The 15,288-nt window shown below is 36.5% G+C and overlaps 1 pseudogene; it reads left to right on the top strand.

Moving 5' to 3' along the window:
* The first annotated feature begins 13,612 nt into the window (after positions 1–13,612).
* Positions 13,613–14,879, top strand: LOC110214248 (F-box/LRR-repeat protein 3 pseudogene; annotated as a pseudogene).
* Positions 14,880–15,288: the final 409 nt, after the last annotated feature.

The raw sequence follows: 15,288 nt of genomic DNA, 5'->3' as shown, positions 1-15,288 counted from the left end.
ACAAGCTTCCAAAACTTCCAAACCCTCAGAACTAGCTCTGAAAAGAGCAGTATGAAAAAGCCTGAAACTTGAGAGAGTACCCAACATTAACATAGAGTTCCAAATCAAGAAATAGAATGGAAAATGAGCAAACAACAACAAAGAATCTGGCCGTAAAAAGCTACTGTGCTGACAGGGAAGTTCAAGACACAAACTCAGAAGAAGACAATGAAGTCAAAACAGCTACAAGCAAAGCCTCAAAATAAAAATGTTAATTGGACACAAGTCCAACAAGAATTCCTGGATAGAGGCCAAAAATGATTTTCAAAATCAAATAAGAGGGGTAGAGGAAAAGTTGGGTAAAGAAATGAGAACAAAAGAAGAAAATTATGAAAAGACAACTACCAGTTTGGTAAAAGAGGAATAAAAACATTCTGAAGAAAGTAACACTTTAAAAAGTAGAATTATCCAAATGGAAAAAGAAGTACAAAAGCTCACTGAAGAAAATAATTTCTTAAAAATTGGAATCAGGCAACTGGAATAAATATATATGACTCCATGAGACAACAAGAACAAATAAAACAAAGTCAAAAGACTGTAAAAAATAGAAGAATATGTGAAATATCTCCTGGGGAAAAAAAAACTGACCTGGAAAATAGATCAAAGAGAGATAATTTAATAATTGTTGGATTACCTGAAAACAATGATCTAAGAACCTAGACATCATATTTCAAAAAATTATGAAGGAAAATTGTTCCAATATCCTAGAACCAGAGGGTAAAATAAAAATTGGAAGAATCCACCAATCACCACCTACAGGGGATCCCAAAATGAAAACCCTGAGGAATATTATAGCCAAATTCCAGATAGTCTAGGTCAAAGAAAAAGAAGCCAGGAATAGCCACAGAAAGGATTACACAAGATGTAGCAGCTACCACATTAAAGGAGCAGAAGGCTTAGAATATGATGTTCTGGGGTCAGCTAGGTGGCACAGTGGATAGAGCACCAGCCCTGGATGCAGGAGGACCTGAGTTCAAATCCGGCCTCAGACACATAACACTTACTAGCTATGTGACCCTGGGCAAGTCACTTAACCCCATTGCCTAGCCATCTCCCCCCAAAAAAAATACAGTTGGCCAAATGGAAAAAAAAAGTACACTGGAGCTCAAGAAGGATTTTAAAAGTCAAATGAGAGAGGTAGAAGAATCCTTAAAAAATAAAATTGGCCAATTGGAAAAAAGTACACTGAAGAAAACAACTCCCTAAAAAACATAATTGACCAATTGAAGAAGGAAGTGCAAAGACTAACAGAAGAAAACAATCTGTTAAAACTAGACTTGGACAAATGGAAACTAATGACTCTATGAGAGAGCAAAAATCAGTCAAACAGAAACAAAAAAATGAAAAAATAGATGAAAACATAAAATACCTCATCGGTAAAACAACCGACCTAGAAAATCGATTCAGGAGAGACAATTTAAAAATTATTGGACTACCTGAAAATCATGATGAAAAAAAGAGCCTAGACAGTATCTTTCAGTAAATCATAAAGGAAAACTACCTTGAAGTCCTAGAACCAGAAGGCAAAATAACCATAGAAAGAATACACCTCTCACCACCTGAAAGAGATCCCAAATTGAAAACGCCAAGGAATATAATAGCAAAATTCCAAAATTACCAGATGAAAGAGAAGGTGCTGCAAGCAGCCAGAAAGAAACAATTTAAATATCATGGAACCGCAGTCAGGATTGCACAGGACCTTGCAGCTTCTACCTTAAAAGACCACAGGGCATGGAACATGATATTCCCTAAGGCAAAGGAGCTTGGATTGCAGCCAAGGATCAACTACCCAGCAAAAATGAGCATGATTTTTCAAGGGAGGAGATGGATATTCAACAAAATAGTGGACTTCCAAACCTTCCTCATAAAAAGACCAGAGCTCAACAAAAAATTTGATCTTCAACTACAAGATTCAAGAAAGACATAAAAAGGTAAATGGGACAGAAAGATACAATATGTTGTTAATAAGAGCGGACTGTTTACATCCCTACAAGGGAAGATGACACTTGCAACTCTTGAGAACTGTATTGTTAAAGGAGTATACATAAAGGGGATTGATATTAGGTGACTTAGATGTAATGATTAAAAAAAATCTAGTCAACTGGGTTAAATGGATCCAAATAAGTGGATTAATCTGATCATAGAAAATGTACTAAGAAAGGAGGAGGCAGACAAGGGTAAATTACATTACAGGAAAAGACACAAAATTCTATTACAGCAGAGGGAAAGAAGGGAGGGGGGTGAGCATTGTTTGAACCTTACTCTCATCAGATTTGGCTCAAGGGCATAAATAATCAGTTAGGTATAGAAATCTAACTTGCCCTATAGGCAGTAGGAGGGAAAAGGGGAAAGAAAAGGGAGGGGGGAAAGAAGGGAGGGAAGAAGCAGTAAGGGTAAAGGGGAAGAAAAGGGAAAGGAATAATAGAAGGGAGGAGGGACTGAAGGAGGCGGTGGTCAAAAGCAAAACACTAGTGGGGGGAAAGGAGAAAGGAGAAAGAAAAGCATAAAGGGGGAAAAGGATGGAGAAAAAGACACAAATAATAATCATAACTGTGAATGTGAATGGGATGAACTCTCCCATAAAACAGAAATGGACAGCAGAATGGATTAAAAACCATAATTCTACAATATGTTGTTTACAGGAAACACATTTGAAAAAGAGTGACACATACAGGGTAAAGGTAAAAGGCTGGAGCAGAATATATTATGTCAGCTGAAGTAAAAAAAGCAGGGGTAGCAATCCTGATCTCAGACAAAGCAAAAGCAAAAATAGATCTAATCAAAAGAGATAAGGAAGGAAACTACATCCTGCTAAAAGGCACCATAGACAATGAAGTAATATCATTACTAAACATATATGCACCAAATGGTATAGCATCCAAATTCTTACAGGAGAAGTTCAGGGAGTTACAGGAAGAAATAGACAGCAAAACTATACTAGTGGGGGACCTGAACCTCCCCTCTGCACTAGATAATCTAACCACAAAATAAACAAGAAAGAAGTTAAGGAGGTGAATAGAACATTAGAAAAGTTAGGTATGATAGACCTCTGGAGAAAACTGAATGGGGATAGAAAGGAATATACTTTTTTCTCAGCAGTACATGGCACATACACAAAAATTGACCATGTACTAGGGCATAAAAACCTCACAATCCAATGCAGAAAGGCAGAAATATTAAATGCATCCTTTTCAGATCATGATGCAATAAAAATTATATGTAATAAAGGGCCATGGAAAGATAGACTAAAAAATAATTGGAAACTAAATAATCTAATCCTAAAAAATGATTGGGTCAAACAACAAATCATAGAAACAATCAATAATTTCATTCAAGAGAATGACAATAATGAGACAACATACCAAAACTTATGGGATGCAGCAAAAGCAGTTCTTAGGGGAAGTTTTATATCTCTAAATGATAAATAAAATAGAAAAAGAGGAGATCAATGAATTGGACATACAACTAAAAAAAACAGGAAAAGAACAAATTAAAAATCTTCAACTAAACACTAAATTAGAAATATTGAAAACCAAAGGAAAAATTAATAAAATTGAAATTAAGAAAACTATTGAACTAATAAATAAAACTAAGAGCTGGTTTTATGAAAAAACCAATAAAATAGAAACCTTTGGTTAATTTAATTAAAATAAAAAAAGAAGAAAACCAAATTACTAGTATCAAGAATGAAAAGGGTGAAGCTACCACCAAGGAAGAGGAAATTAAAACAATAATTAGGAATTATTTTGCCCAACTATATGCCAACAAATTTGACAATCTTAGTGAAATGGATACAAATTAACAAAAATATAAATTGCCCAGATTAACATAATAGGAAGTAAAATACTTAAATAACCCCATCTCAGAAAAAGAAATTGAACAAACCATTGATGAACTCCCTAGGAAAAAATCTCCAGGGCCAGATGGATTTACAAGCAAATTCTATCAAACATTTAAAGAACAATTAATTCCAATACTATATAGACTATTTGGGAAAATAGGTGAAGAAGGAGTCTTACCAAATTCTTTTTATGATACAAATATGGTGTTGATACCTAAACCAGGAAGAGTCAAAAAGAGAAAGAAAATTATAGACCAATTTCTCTAATGAATATAGATGCAAAAATTTTAAAAAAATACTAGCAAATAGATTGCAGCAACTTATCACAAGAATAATACACTATGACCAGGTAGGATTTATACCAGGAATGCAGGGTTGGTTCAATATTAGGAAAACTATCAGCATCATTGAGCATATCAACACAAAACCAACAGAAACCACATGATCATCTCAATAGATGCAGAAAAAGCTTTTGAAAAATACAACACCCATTCCTATTAAAAACACTAGAAAGCATAGGTATAAATGGAGTCTTCCTTAAAATAATAAATAGCATCTATCTAAAACCTTCAGCAAGCATTATATGTAATGGGGACAGGCTAGAAGCATTTCCAATAAGATCGGGGTGAAACAAGGATGTCCATTATCACCACTGTTATTCAATATTGTACTGGAAACTTAGCTTTAGCAATAAGAGAAGAAAAAGAAATTGAAGGCATTAGAATAGGCAAAGAAGAAACAAAGCTATCACTCTTTGCAGATGACCATGATGATATACTTAGAGAATCCTAGAGAAATCAAAAAAAAAACTACTTAAATAAATAAACAACTTTAGCAAAAGTTGCAGGCTATAAAATAAACCCACATAAATCATCAGCTTTTCATATATTACCAACAAAAAGCCCAACAGCAAAGAGATAAAGAGAAATTCCCATTTAAACTGTACTGTGATCATTAATAAAATATTTAGAGTCTACCTCCTGAAACAAAAAACCCAGGAACTCTATGAACACAATTACAAAACACTTTTTCACACAAATAAAATCAGATCTAAATAATTGGAAAAACATCAGTTGCTCATAAGGTAGGGCCGAGCTAATATAATAAAATACAATCCTACCTAAGCTAATTTACTTTTCAGTGCCATACCAATCAAACTACCAAAAAATTATTTTATAGAGTTAGAAAAATAATAACAAGATTCATTTGGAAAAACAAAAGGTCCAGAATATCAAAGGAACTAATGAAAAGAAATGCAGGGGAAGGTGGCCTAGCAATTCCAGATCTTAAATTGTATTATAAAGCAGCAATCATCAAAACTGCTTGGTACTGGCTAAGAAATAGGGAGGTGGATCAGTGGAATAGGTTAAATATGCAAGACACAGTAGTCAATGACTATAGTAATCTATTATTTGATAAACCCAAAGACCCCAGCTTCTGGGATAAGAACCCACTCTTTGAAAAAAACTGCTGGGAAAACTGGAAAAGAGTATGGCAGAAACTAGGCATAGACCCAAATCTCACACCATATACCAAAATAAAGTCAAAATGGGTTCATGACTTAGATATAAAGGCTGATACCATAAGTAAACTGGGAGAACAAGGAATAGTTTACCTATCAGATCTATGGAGAACAGAAGAATTCATGACCAAACAGGAGATAGAGAACATTATGAAAAGCAAAATGGATAATTTTGATTACATTAAATTGAAAAGTTTTTGCACAAACAAAGCCAATGCAACTAAGATTAGAAGGAAGGTAGAAAATTGGGAAAGAATTTTTACAACCAGTCTCTCTGATAAAGGCCTCATTTCTAAAATATATAGAGAATTAAGACAAATTTATAAGAACAAAGCCATTCCCCAATTGATAAATGGTCAAAGGATATGAACAGACAGTTCTCAGATGAAGAAATTAAAGCTATCTATATGAAAAAGCTGTCATATGAAAAAATGCTCTAAATCATTATTGATTAGAGGAATGCAAATCAAAACAACTCTGAGGTACCACATCACACCTATCAGATTGGACAACATGACAAAACAGGAAAATGATAAATGTTGGAGATGTGGAAAAATTGGAACACTAACGCATTGTTGGTGGAGTTTTGAAATGATCCAACCATTTTGGAGAACAATTTGGAACTATACCCAAAGGGCTATAAAAATGTGCATACCCTTTGATCCAGCAATAGCACTTCTAGGGCTATATTCCAAAGAGATCATACAAATGGGAAAAGAACCCACATGTACAAAAATATTCATAGCAGCTCTTTTTGTGGTGGCAAAGAATTGGAAATTGAGAGGATGCCCATCAATTGGGGAATGGCTGAGCAAATTGTGGTATATGAATGTAATGGAATACTATTGTGCTATAAGGAATGATGAACAGGCAGACTTCAGAAAAACCTGGAAAGACTTGTATGGCCTGATGCTGAGTGAAGTGAGCAGAACCAAGAGAATGTTGTACACAGTAACAGCTATGTTGTGTGATGAATAACCCTGATAGACTTAGCTCTTCTCAGCAATGCAAGGATCTAAGACAACTCCAAGTCTCATGTTGGAAAATGCTGTCCACATCCAGAGAAAGAACTCGGAGTCTGAATGCAGATGGAAGCATGCTATTTGCTTTGTTTTTTGTTGTTGTTCTTTTGTTTCTTCTTTCTTGTGGTTCCTTCCCATTGGTTCTACTTCTTTACAAGATGACTAATGTGAAAATGTTTAATATGAATGTATATGTAGAGCCTATATCAGATTGCATGCTGTCTTGGGGAGGACAGAGAGAAAGGAGTGAAAAAAAAATTTTAAATTCAAAATTTTATGGAAGTGAATGCGGAAAACTAAAAATCAGTAAATTAATTTTAAAAATTATTGAACTCTCTGATAGCCATGATTTTTTAAAAAAAGTCTAGATATCATCTTTCAAGAAATTATCAAGCAAAGCTACCATGATATTCTAGAACCAGAGGATAAAATAGGAATTAAAAGAATCCACCGATCACTTTCTGAAAGAGATCCCAAAATGAAAACTCCCAGGAATTACAGCCAAATTCCAGAACTTCCAGGTTAAGGAGAAAATATTGCAAGCAGCCAGAAAGAAACAATTCAAGTATTCTGGCACCACTGTCACGATAACACAGGATTTAGAAGCTTCTACATTAAAGGATCAGAAGACTTGGAATATGATATTGCAGAGAGCAAAAAGGCTAGGATTACAACCAAGAATTGGCTACCCAGAAAAACTAAGTATAATTCTTCAGGGGAAAAAAATGGATATTCAGTGAAATGGAGTATTTTTAAGCATTCCTGATGAAAAGACCAGAGTTGAATAGAAAATCTGACTTTCAAATATAAGACTCAAGAGAAGCATAAAAAATAAACAGGAAAAGGAAATCATAAGGGACTCAATAAGGTTAAGCTGTTTACTTTCCTATATGGGAAGATGATACTTTTAACTCATGAGAACTTTCTCCTTATTGGTTGGTTGGTTCATTATTTTCCTTCATTCTTGAAGAGGACCAAAATGACTTCACTGTTAGAGTCAAGTTATAATGTGTCCAACTGTGATTGATGAAACCAGTACAAGCTCAGAAGGCTCTACCACGGGTTAAGCACCAATAGTCCATATGAACATTTGCAGCAGATTCTCTAAATTTGCACCTCTTGAGTTTCTTTTGAGCTACTGCAATTCTGCTTTGCTCATAGAACACAGCACCTTCTGTGATGAGGGCATACAATGACGAGTGCTCCTGTGCCCCTGCCTCCCATGTCACACAGTCAATTCCAAAGTTTTTCAAAAAGATCTTGAGAGTGTCCTTATAGTGATTCTTCTGACCACCATGTGAAAGTTGGCTTTGTATGAGTTCTCCACAAAATAGTCTTTAAGGCAAGCTTACATTTGGCAATTGAACCATGTGTCTAACCCTTTGGAGTTGCACTCTCTGCAATAGAGTTTGAATGCTTGGCAGTTCATTTAGAGAAAAGATCCCAGTGTCTTGCCAGGTGATCTTCAGAATCTTCCAATACAATTCAAATGGAAGTGATTCAGTTTCCTGGCATGGCACTTGTATACTGTCCAGGTTTCGCAGGCATACAACAGTGAAGTCAGCACAGTGGCTCTGTAGACCTACAGTTTGGTAGTCAGTCTAATACAAGGGTGGGGAACTTGGGGCTTCAAGGCCACATGTGGCCCTCTAGTTCTGCAAGCTTGGCGTTTTAACTGAATCCAAACTTCACAGAACAAATCCCCGTAATAAAAGGATTTGTTTTGTAAAACTTAGACTCAGTCAAAAGGCAGTACCTGAGGACCTAGAAGGCCACATGTGGCCTTGAGGCCACAGGTTCCCCATCCCTGGTCTAATACCTTTTCTCTCCCAGTCCTTCCTTTGGAGCTTCCTAAACATTGAGCTAGCTCTGGAAATGTGTGCATCAAACTCATTATTGGAAAGCATATTGTCAAGGTAAGTGAACTTATCCACCGTATTCAAAACTTCTCCATTTCCTGTAACCAGTGGTTCCACATATGGATGGTGTGGTCTTGGCTAGTGGAGCACCTATGTTTTCTTGGTGGTCTGGAACTGAACCTGCAATATCTTCAAGACATGCCTGTACTTAAAAAGTAGAATTGGCCAAATGGAAAGAGGTATAAAAAGGTCACTGAAGAAAATCATTCCTTCCCACATGTACAAAAATATTCATAGCAGCTCTTTTTGTGGTGGCAAAGAATTGGAAATTGAGAGGATGCCCATCAATTGGGGAATGGCTGAGCAAGTTGTGGCATATGAATGTAATGGAATACTATTGTGCTATAAGAAATGATGAACAGGCTGACTTCAGAAAAACCTGGAAATGGTCTGATGCTGAGTGAAGCGAGCAGAACCAAGAGAATGTTGTACACAATAACATCCACATTGCACAATGACTAATATTGATAAACTTAACCCTTCTCAGCAATACAAGGATCTAAGACATCTCCAGAGGCCTTGTGATGGAAAATGCTATCCACGTCCAAAGAAAGAACTATGGAAGTTGAATTGCTATCTTTTTTTCCTCTTCTATTGAGTTTTGTTTCCTCTTTCTGATGGTTCCTCCTATTGGTTTTAATTTTTACTTACAACATCACTAATGTGAAATATGTTTAATAGGAATATAAATGTATAGCCTATATCAGATTGTGTGCCATCTCAGGGAGGGTGGTGGGGAGGAAGGGGAGAAAAATTTTAAACTCAAAACATATGGAAGTGATTGTTGATAAATCAAAATAAAATAAAATAAATTTGAAAAAAATAATTCTTCCCCTAAAAAAAAATTCCTTAAAAATTAAAAGTTGGACACCTGGAAGCTAATGACTCTATGAGGTATCAAGAAACAATAAAAATGAAATTAAAAGAAGAAAAAAGAAGAAGAAAATATGAAATATCTCATTGGAAAACCAACTGATCTGGAAAACAGATTGATGAGAGATAATTTAAGAATTGTTGGACTATTGGAAATCTTAAAAGATCAAAAGAAGATGCTGGCATCATAGTTCAACAAATTATCAAGGAAAACTTCCCTGATATCTTAGATCCAGAGGCTAAAATAGAAATTAAAAGAACCCACCAATCACTACCTGAAGGAAATCCCAAAATGAAAACTCCCAGGAATATTATAGCCAAATTCCCAAACTTTCAGTTCAGAGAGAAAATATTCCAAGCAGCCAGAAAATAAACCATCAAACATTATGGAGGAGCATTCAGGATCACACAAGATTTATCAGCTACCACATTAAAGGAGTAGAAGGCTTGGAGTATGATTTTTCTGGAAGACAAAGGAACTAGAATTACAATCAAGAATACTCTATCTAGCAAAACATTATAATCCTTAAGGGGGGGAAATGGATTTTTAACAAAATAGAGGACTTCCAATCATTCCTGATGAAAAGAAAAACAGTTGAATATAAAATTTGACTTTCTCAAATACAAACCCAAGAGAAGCACAAAAAGGTAAACATGAAAGAGAAATCATAAGGGACTTAATATGTTTAAACTATTTATATTCCTATATGGGAATACGATACATTCAACTCCTAAGAACTTTAGCATTATTAGGGGTCTGCATAGACAGAAGGCATGAATGTGAGTTGATCATGTTGAAATGATCCCTTCTGCCCAAAATAAATGAAACAGTGAGAAAAAGGGATATATGAGGAGAAGGATGAAGGGAGAGATAAAATGGGGAAATTTTCTCACGTAAGAGAGGAATGCAAGGAAGAGCTTTTGCAATAGAGGGGAAAATGGAGGATGCAAATCTCAAACTCACTCTCATCAGAATTCGTTTAAAGGGAGATTATCTATCACACTCAGGTATGGAAATCTATCTGACTCAATAGGGAAATAGGAGGGGTATAGGGTGTATTCAGGGATGACTAGTACCACTGGTGTGAGGGCTGCTAAACACTTTTCGAGCCGTGTTCCACCTTTTGTATCCACCTGATTCATTCAACTCTCACCTGTGGTTCCAAGAAGCCATGTGCAGCATGTGCAGCAGCCACACCCCAATAAACCATTTTTACATTTGGGCTAAACCAGGTTGAGAGGAATTGAGGGGTATCAAACCCTTTGCTAAGTGAGGGGGTGTTTACTCCAAGATTATAAAGACTGCCCTGGCTGAATGAGCAGATGAGAACAATTTGTTCCAACAGCCCAGAAAGCAGCTAAAAGAGGCACTGTGGAGTGCTTGGAGCTTGATTAGACTTTGAAGACGCCAAGATCATCTACAGCATCCTCAGCCATCACCAGTTGTCTTAACTTTGTCTTGCTACTGGACTCAGAATGAGGCTGATGACTTTGTGCAACTCTTTCTCACTTAAATACAATTTATCCATGAGTCAAAAGACATCGCCCATACTATTTTACCATTTTTACCTGCCTCCAAGTCCTGCAGCAAGAAGCTAGTGACAAAGCAGCAAGTGTTGATACACTGGGAGCTAAAGCCACAACCCTGCACACAGGTAGCCCAGGCTATAGGGTCATCTTCTCACTGGACTGAAGCAGCAGTGAGATTCAGAAGCCCCATGCTGATTCTATTCCAGCTGAGATTTACCAGGCAGGGGATCTACTGCACATACGAAAACTGACTGAAATTTTCCAGGCTATACAGCAAGAGCAGATTATGCCTCCAGGAGTTCAAGGACACCTCCATTGACCATCTCTATGAAGGTAAAAGAAATAGATTATCCTGTGACAATCATAGTGGGGTGTGTGTGTGTGTGTGTGCGTGTGTGTGTTTTAGTCATTGCTGGCAAAATTCTTGCTTCAGTCCTACTTAATAGGCTGATCCTTCACCTGGAAGATGGTCATCTACCCAAAAGCCTCAGGAAAGGGTAAGAAATGGTCAATATAGTGTTTGCTGCCTGACCACTCCAGGAGAAATGCTAGGAGCAGAACAGAGGTTTGTACACAACATTCTTCAATCTGAACTTTGATACTGTTCATCATGAGGGCTTGTAGAAAATTATGGCAAAATTTGGTTGCCTGGAGAAGTTTATCAGTATTATATATCACTTTCATGATGGCATGCTTGCACAGGTTCTGCACAATGGATGATGTTCTCACACTTTCCCAGTAACCAATAGAGTGAAGCAGGGTTTTGTGCTTGCTCCCATGCTTTTTAGCATGATGTTTTCAGAAATATTGTTAGACCTTCAAAGAGGATGAAAATGGCATCAAGGTCAGCTACTACACTAATGGTAAATTATTTAACTTGAAAAGGCTACAAGCCAAGATTAAAGTGGAGGGAGACTTGGTGCATATCTTTTTATTTGCAGATGATTGTGCACTCAGTGTGGCCTCTGAGGCCTAGATGCCTCAGTATGGATCAATTCTCTGCCACCTGAGCTTATTTTGGCCTAACAATTAACATCAAGAAAACAATTTCTCCACCAACCAGACATCACTACAACATTCATACATGGAAGCATTGGTTACAGCACATGGAAAAATATTGAATGCTGTGGATTAATTCACTTGCTTTGGCAGTATACATTCAGGGATATATACATAAATAATAAGGTTGATGCACACATTGCCAGAGCTAGCTTGTATTTGGAAGGCTGCAAAGGAAAGTGTGGGAGAGAAGAGGTATTAGACTGACTACCAAACTAACAATCTACAGAGCCATTGTAGTGACCTCATTGTTAAATGCCTGTGAAACCTGGACGGTATACCAGTGCCATGCCAGGAAACTGAATCACTCCCGTTTGAATTGTCTTAGGAAGATTCTGAAGATCACCTGCCAAGATAAGGTACCAGATACTGAGGTCCTCTCTGTAGCTGAACTGCCAAGCATTCAAACTCTGCTTCAGAGAGTACAACGCTGACGGGCTGTCCCCATTGTTCGAATGCCAAACATACACTTGCCAAAAAAGACTATTTTATGGAGAATACACAAGGCAAGCACTCAAATGGAAGTCAGAAGAAATTCAAGGACACTCTCAAGGTCTCTCTGGAATTGATTGTGTGACATGGGAGACACTGGCACAGCACCACTCAGCATGGCATGTCCATATCAAATAAGGCACTGTTCTCTATGAGTGAAGCAGAATTGCAGTAGCTCAAAATAAACATGAGAAGCAGAAATTTAGAGACATTTCCACTTCAAAAGTTCTTTTGGACTATTTTGTGCCAGACCTGTAGTAGATATTTCTGAGCTCATGTTCATCTGATCAGCCACAGACACACTATTACCTTGATTCCAACATAGTGATGTCATTTTGGTCCTCTTTGAGAATGAAGGAAAACAATCAACCAATAAAAACGGTAGAAGGATAAGAGTTATTGAGGGGAGGGGGCTGGAATAAAATAGAGGGCTGATAAAAGAGAGGGCAATTAAGAGAGGTGAAAGTCGAAAGCAAAACAAACTTTTGAGGAGGGACAGTACAAAGAGAGAATGATAAACATAAGAAAATAAGATGGAGGGAAATACCCAGTAATCATTACTGTGAATGTGAATGGGATGAGCTCACTCATAAAAGTGAAGCAGCTAACAGAACAGATTAGAAATCAGAACCCAACATTATGTTGTTTACAAGGGACACACTTGAAATAGACACACACATAGCTCAAATAAAGGGCTAGAGCAGAATCTATAATGCTCCAGCTGAAATAAAAAAGGCACGGGTAGTAATCATGATCTCAGACAAAACAAAAGCAAAAATAGACGTAATTAAAAGAGATAATCAGGGAAACTACATTTTGCTACAAGCTACCATAGACAGTGAAGTAACATCCAAAATGTTTTCAGCAAGTGTCTCTGATAAAGGCCTCATTTCTCAAACATATAGGGAACTGAGTCAAATTTATAAAAATAAGTGCCACTCCCCAATTGATAAATGGTCAAAGGATATAAACAGGAAGTTTTTAGAAGAAGAAATCAAAGCTATTTATAATTATATGGGGAAAAAATGCTCTAAATCACTACTGATAAGAAAAATGCAAATTAAAACAACTCTAAGGTACCACCTCAAAAATGACAAATGCTGGAGGAGTTGAGGGAAAATAGGTATACTAATAAACTGTTAGTTGATTTATGAATTAGAAATTTGGGTTGCTATCTCCCTTAAGGAGAAGAGCCTGGTGTGTCACCCTGAATAAATGCCCTTGTTTGATTTGGAGATAATCTGAGTCTGAATTCTTTTGAGACAACACCATGACACATGCCTTGCATCCCAACAAGGTGACATCCCTATTTTTGATGAAATGAGGTGAGGTAACCAAAACTTCTTCAGAGGAGGACAGTAAAGAAGAATCCAAGAAATGGAGGGCTACCAATAAGAATTCTCAAACATGTGATTGGGGTAATCTCCATCAAGGATATTATTCTACAAATATTTAAATATTTACCCCTTGACTGGGCTCATGCATCACAAAACTGGAATCAGGTATTTCATATTTCTGACTTGTGGAAGTGTTTTGAGTTTGAACTTAACCAACCAGCTATATCTTATTTGACAGCTACACATCCAGAGCTGATAAAGCAGATTATTAAAAATATATTCAAACCACCTACAAGATGTCAGTTTCAAGATGGACAGCAGCAAGGAATAAGCTGAAACAACTTGTGACATTTTATCTCAACTTCTAAATTGTTCTTTAAAAACACTTGGACTTATTTCTACAGCTTGACCAAACTTTATGGATTTGCCAAAGTCTCATTTTATCTCTGCACTGACCATTACGTTTGTAAACTCCAAATTATTGTCTTCACTTAAGATTGATGATCCACCTGCAGATGATCCATCCCTCAAGACACTAGTGGCTAACAAAAGTGATATACTCAAATTGTTAAAAGTGTGCAGTTATCCTCATATCTCTCCAGCAGGTATCCTTTGCATAGCTGACCAATGTGATGGCTTACCCAAACTAGCCTTGAACTACCACCTCTTAAGTGATAAGCTTCCTCTCGCTTTGTCTTCTGAGAAACACGTCAGGTTAGAACACTTGCGTATTAATGTAGTCAGTGAAAATCCAGGACAGACACACTTTCATACAATTCAGAAGAGCAGCTGGGATGCTTTTTGTCAGACATTCGCCTAAAGTAAATTTAGTGATTTTTTTTTGTATGAAGGAGAATTTGACCCATTCTTTCATTATGAAATTCCTGCCACCCATCTTTACTTTGGCAGATGAGTAAGTAAAGATGTGCTTGGCCATGTTGGAATGACATGCCCTCATTTAGTTGAATTAGTAGTGTGTGCTAATGGATTAAGACCATTAAGATGAGGAATTATTTCCCATTGCAGAACTGCAAAAATTTGTCAGCTATTGGACTAGGTGAACATGAAATCTCTTGTAGTGCCTTTGTTGAGTTTGTGAAGTTGTGTGATGGCCATCTGTCTCAACTATCCATTATGGAAGAAGTACTAATTCTTTAACAGAAGTATAGTTTGGAGCAGATTCACTGGGAATTATCAAAGCATCTTGGTAGAGTTTAGTTTCCAGACATGATGCCCACTTGCTAAAGATGTTATGCCAAAAGGCAATTTTTAATAGCACCTTAAATTTGAGCATACCATATTGTAGAAAAGAAAAAAGCTTATTTGGCATAGTTTTAATATAATTATATGACCTTGTGCATAGAAATTTGACATTTGTAGTCAGTGACTAATAAACTGGCTTAAATATTGATTGTAATGTGGAAGACCCATTGGCCAGGTTTGGTCAAAAAAAAAATCTGTTTCTCTAGGCCAGTAGCAATCAGATATAAGTAGAAAAATCAGTTAGTAGAAAAATTCAGTTAGAATAATCAACAGTTGTAAAGTTTAAACATGTTAAGTCTAAGAAATGTGTTTACTACAAATCATAAAATCCAAAAAGTAGCAATAGATTTTCAAAAATATTTTGTTCCCTGTGCAGTTTTTTAAAACGTAA

Source organism: Phascolarctos cinereus, unplaced genomic scaffold, assembly GCF_003287225.1.
Source record: "Phascolarctos cinereus isolate Bilbo 61053 unplaced genomic scaffold, phaCin_HiC Scaffold_4;HRSCAF=312, whole genome shotgun sequence".
Taxonomy (NCBI): Eukaryota; Metazoa; Chordata; class Mammalia; order Diprotodontia; family Phascolarctidae; genus Phascolarctos; species Phascolarctos cinereus.
The sequence above is the reverse complement of the archived record's forward strand: the minus strand, read 5'-3'. Positions and strand labels throughout refer to the sequence as shown.